Below are 6,091 nucleotides of genomic sequence, written 5' to 3' on the forward strand. Positions count from 1 at the left end.
CCAGGTGAAGGTAGAATGTTGGAGTCCTCTGTCGTGTCCTTTAGAGACCTTCGCCTCTCCGTTCTTATTCTGTCTCCCTGATGTCGGTGACTCAGTTGGGACATTCCTTCAGGTTTAGTGACACCAACGGTGTAGGAGACGGGAAGAAGGGGGAAGGGGAGGCTAATCACCCCCCCCCCCACCCCCATACACCCTCCTGACCTGTACCCTAACCCCAGTAACCCCCGCCTCCACAGTGGTGACTTTAACTGTCAGCAGATGGTTGATCCCACACTGCTAGTGTTGACTGGCAAAGACAGGAAAACAAACCAGGTGCCCTTCCCCTTCTTCCCTTACCCCTGTCCTCCTCTCCTCTCACTCCTCCAGTACCCCTGTCCTCCTCTCCTCTCACTCCTCCAGTACCCTGTCCTCCTCTCCTCACTCCTCCAGTACTCTGTCCTCCTCTCCTCACTCCTCCAGTACTCTGTCCTCCTCTCACTCCTCCAGTACCCATGTCCTCCTCTCCTCTCACTCCTCCAGTACCCTGTCCTCCTCTCCTCACTCCTCCAGTACTCTGTCCTCCTCTCCTCACTCCTCCAGTACTCTGTCCTCCTCTCACTCCTCCAGTACCCTGTCCTCCTCTCCTCACTCCTCCAGTACTCTGTCCTCCTCTCCTCACTCCTCCAGTACTCTGTCCTCCTCTCACTCCTCCAGTACCCATGTCCTCCTCTCCTCTCACTCCTCCAGTACCCTGTCCTCCTCTCCTCACTCCTCCAGTACTCTGTCCTCCTCTCCTCACTCCTCCAGTACTCTGTCCTCCTCTCACTCCTCCAGTACCCTGTCCTCCTCTCCTCTCACTCCTCCAGTACCCTGTCCCCCTCTCCTCTCATTCCTCCATTACCCTGTCCTCCTCTCCTCTCACTCCTCCAGTACCCCTGTCCTCCTCTCCTCTCACTCCTCCAGTACTCTGTCCTCCCCTCACTCCTCCAGTACTCTGTCCTCCTCTCACTTCTCCAGTACTCTGTCCTCCTCTCTCACTCCTCCAGTACCCTTGTCCCCCTCTCCTCTCACTCCTCCAGTACTCTGTCCTCCTCTCCTCTCACTCCTCCAGTACTCTATCCTCCTCTCACTCCTCCAGCACCCCAGTCCTCCTCTCCTCTCACTCCTCCAGTACTCTGTCCTCCTCTTACTCCTCCAGTACCCTGTCCATCTCTCCTCTCACTCCTCCAGTACCCAGTCCTCCTCTCCACTCAAATCCTTCAGCACCCTGTCCTCCTCTCCTCTCACTCCTTCAGCACGGCGGCAGGGTAGCCTAGTGGTTAGAGCGTTGGACTAGTAACCGGAAGGTTGCAAGTTCAAACCCCCGAGCTGACAAGGTACAAATCTGTTGTTCTGCCCCTAGACAGGCAGTTAACCCACTGATTCTAGGCCTTCATCGAATGTAAGAATTCATTCTTAACTGACTTGCCTGGTTAAATAAAGATAAAATAAAAATGCAAAACAGACCCTAGATCAGTTTCTACAATTCTGTGTTGTGATGGGAAACCATGGGGTTCTGTGAGGGTTGCCAAAACAACCATGGTGTCATGGAAACATAGTGCTGAAAGGCAGAGCTAAGGTCAGGACGGACCATCTCAGGGCTACTTTATCATACTACGCATATCTGGGGGATTCACAAAAAAATGAATTTAGCCTTAATTCAATGGAAACTTTGTTGTTGTTGTGGGGCTGTTTATAGCTGTGGGGTGGAGGGACAGGGATGGGAGGCATCTGTAATTATACTGCTAAGTTTCAGGATGAGACATCAATGAAGTGAAGATTCTGAGCTAGAATCAATGCCAAGTTCTCTGAGAATGTTCAGTTGCCTGCCAACTTCTGAATCACCTCACTTCAATCCATTCACCCTTTATAATCAATTAGACTACAGCTCGAGCCAAACAGTTTAGGACATTGATATTGTGTGTGTGTGTGTGTGTGTGTGTGTGTGTGTGTGTGTGTGTGGTTCTGTGTGTGTGTGTGTGTGTGTGTGTGTGTGTGTGTGTGTGTGTGTGTGTGTGTGTGTGTGCGTGCATCTGTAATACTGTATGTGTGTGTGATTCTGTAAATATGTGTGTGTGTGTGTGCATGCGTGCATCTGTAAGACTGTGTGTGTGGTTCTGTAAATGTGTGTGTGTGTGTGCATCTGTAAGACTGTGCGTGCATCTGTAAGACTGTACGTGTGGTTCTGTAAATGTGTGTGTGTTCTGTAAATGGTGGTGATCCATTGAGACAGACATCAGCGGATATGTTAGATATACCACTCTGGCTCACCTTTAAAAGAGTCCACAGCCTGTTGGTAGAACACCAGTAGATAATCAGTTAGTGGGTTGGTTAACGGTGGGAACACATGCTTGGGCTTCATCAGCCTATAGTTGAGCAAGAGCCTGATTCACAATGAGGCTTACTGCAGCAGCGGCAGCTGTCTTCAATACAAATCCCCAATGTGACACTGAAGGATTGAGACTGACCCATATCCAGCTCCAGATGTCTTCTGTGTGGGCTATGAACCAGGCGTTTCATGAAGTCATGCACACAGGTAATATAATTCACATAGCAAGGCTATTCTTCCCCATTAAATGCCCCCTCTGTGATATTTACTGCCATTTTAGATTTTCTTCAAAAATGCCTATTAAAATACAGCAACGCCCTGTGGTCCGGGAGGGGGGTGCTTTGGGGTCAGCTTTAGGGTCAGCTGACCAACCTCTTTAGAACACCCTTTATGTCGGCCATCTTGCTGAGTCTTTCTTCCTCTTCTCCTCCCTGTTGGTTTTCTTCTTTAGGTTTCTATGGAAGCGACGCCTTCACCATCTGTTGTTTCATTCAGTAGAGTGAAGGGTAGAGAGGTGCATGGCTATAAGGGGTCACTCTCTGTAGAACTGGACAATGGGACCACGACCCCCAGCCACTTCAAACACACTGCACATGAGACCCTATACAGGGCACTGCAGAGGGCAGCCTAGTGTGTGTGGAGTGGGGGGTTATGAGTGTGTGTGGCGTGGGAGGGTTATGAGTGTGTGTGGAGGGTGGGAGGGTTATGAGTGTGTGTGGCGTGGGAGGGTTATGAGTGTGTGTAGCGTGGCGTGGGAGGGTTATGAGTGTGTGTGGCGTGGGAGGGTTATGAGTGTGTGTGGCGTGGGAGGGTTATGAGTGTGTGTGGCGTGGGAGGGTTATGAGTGTGTGTGGCGTGGGAGGGTTATGAGTGTGTGTGGCGTGGGAGGGTTATGGGAGTGTGTGTGGCGTGGGAGGGTTATGAGTGTGTGTGTGCGTGGCGTGGGAGGGTTATGAGTGTGTGTAGCGTGGGGGAGGGTTATGAGTGTGTGTGTGCGTGGGAGGGTTATGAGTGTGTGTGGCGTGGGAGGGTTATGAGTGTGTGTAGCGTGGCGTGGGAGGGTTATGAGTGTGTGTGTTTTGCTGTTGATTGTCTCCTGTGTTCCTCTGCAGTATGCTCCAGATATAAGAACTGTAGATACAGTTTATTATGTAGAGAGAGAGGGAGAGAATGATATGTAAAAGACAGGAATAGAGATGGAGATAGAGATGGAGATAGAGATAGAGATAGAGATAGAGATGGAGATAGAGATAGAGATGGAGATAGAGATAGAGATGGAGATAGAGATGGACATAGAGATGGAGATAGAGATAGAGATGGAGATAGAGATGGAGATAGAGATAGAGATAGAGATGGAGATAGAGATGGAGATAGAGATGGAGATAGAGATGGACAGGGAGGGAACGTAATAGGAGAGGAGGATGATGAATAAGGTGAGAGAGAGTTGGACCAGAGAGAGACACACAGCAATGATACTGTCTTTGGAGGAAACGAAAGAGAGGGAGACAGAGAGTGACAGAGAGTGACAGAGAGTAAAAGAGAGGGAGACAGAGAGTGACAGAGAGTGACAGTGTGACAGAGAGTGACAGAGAGTGACAGAGTGTGACAGAGAGTGACAGAGAGTGACAGAGTGTGACAGAGAGTGACAGAGAGTGACAGAGTGTGACAGAGAGTGTAAGAGGGAAAGAAAAAGGGAGGTGATCCCTGGCTGTTATCCAACGCTGGGATTCTCAGGAAGCCTTAGTGCTCTGCTTCCCATTCACTCTCATGGTGATTTCTCTCTGTCCCTGTCTCCCTGTTCAGTGGCTGCAGGGGAATAACATGATCAGACCTCAGCTGCTGAACACACTGGTGGAGTCTCTGGTGGGCCAGAGAATAATGATATAATACAGTAATAATAATGACATCTGTAGTACTGAGATAACCCACAGTACAAAGGCATGCTGGACACATCCATGCAAGCAACCCTGATTTAGGAGGAGTAAGGAGGCAGTCATGGCGTTGATTAATGACAGATGAATATTCCTCTATCTACCTAATGTAGAACTTTGCTCTCTCTTAGCTCTCTCACACAAGCAGATGCAGTGATCATTTACTAAGTGATGATAAGGACTGTTTCCAGCTGTAACACCACAAAGCCATAACCTCCAACAGTGTATTTAGATGATTGCACACAATTATCTGGACGTTAAGAACAATGCATTTTCAATTGGTTTATTCTTGACTGATTTTTATTTTCACTTTGAGCCAGAGGGTTGAAAGAGGATTTCCTCAAACATGTGTTTTTAAAAATCCTTTATAACCCATGAATGACCCTTAATAAACCCTTAATAACCCGTTATAACCTTGTCCAGACCTCTCTCTGTATCCTTATCACGTTGGAGCTGGTCTACCTACTTAGTTCCAATCTGTCTCCCATCACAGCCTCTTTGATCTAAAACGTCCTCGATTTCCAGAGGCTTCCAAGGCTTGGAGATATGACTAATCTGACTATAATCAGGACACAAAAATCCTTCCTCTACCTCACTATATACTCCGTCCTTCCCAGTCACCCCAGACACCCCACCCATGTAACCCTATGGAGTTAGCCTGTCCTTCCCAGTCACCCCAGACACCCCACCCATGTAACCCTATGGAGTTAGCCTGTCCTTCCCAGTCACCCCAGACACCCCACCCATGTAACCCTATGGAGTTAGCCTGTCCTTCCCAGTCACCCCAGACACCCCACCCATGTAACCCTATGGAGTTAGCCTGTCCTTCCCAGTCACCCCAGACACCCCACCCATGTAACCCTATGGAGTTAGCCTGTCCTTCCCAGTCACCCCAGACACCCCACCCATGTAACCCTATGGAGTTAGCCTGTCCTTCCCAGTCACCCCAGACACCCCACCCATGTAACCCTATGGAGTTAGCCTGTCCTTCCCAGTCACCCCAGACACCCCACCCATGTAACCCTATGGAGTTAGCCTGTCCTTCCCAGTCACCCCAGACACCCCACCCATGTAACCCTATGGAGTTAGCCTGTCCTTCCCAGTCACCCCAGACACCCCACCCATGTAACCCTATGGAGTTAGCCTGTCCTTCCCAGTCACCCCAGCCACCCCATGTAAGCCTACGGAGATAGCCCCTGTGTTCCGAGGGGTCATCGTAATTTATAGGGGAGGACAACCCTAAAACTCACTGCTCAGCTCTGTTCTATTCTAGGACTTTACAAGTATAAAATAAACAAATATCTGGAGTAATATGACTGACAGTCACTTATTACAGCAATAACTCGTGAACACATCCCCATATCCCCAGACTACAGTGTTTACCAGACACTACACATCCCCCATATCCCCAGACTACAGTATATACCAGAGAATACACATCCCCCCCAGACTATCCCCAGACTACAGTATTTACCAGACACTACACATCCCCAAATCCCCAGACTACAGTATTTACCAGACACTACACATCCCCATATCCCCAGACTACAGTATTTACCAGACACTACACATCCCCATATCCCCAGACTACAGTATTTACCAGACACTACACATCCCCATATCCCCAGACTACAGTATTTACCAGACACTACACATCCCCATATCCCCAGACTACAGTATTTACCAGACACTACACATCCCCATATCCCCAGACTACAGTATTTACCAGACACTACACATCCCCACCCCAGACTACAGTCCACTACACATCCCCATCCCCAGACTACAGTATTTACCAGACACTACACATCCC

This window comes from Oncorhynchus gorbuscha, linkage group LG26 (genome assembly GCF_021184085.1).
Source record: "Oncorhynchus gorbuscha isolate QuinsamMale2020 ecotype Even-year linkage group LG26, OgorEven_v1.0, whole genome shotgun sequence".
Lineage (NCBI taxonomy): Eukaryota > Metazoa > Chordata > Actinopteri > Salmoniformes > Salmonidae > Oncorhynchus > Oncorhynchus gorbuscha.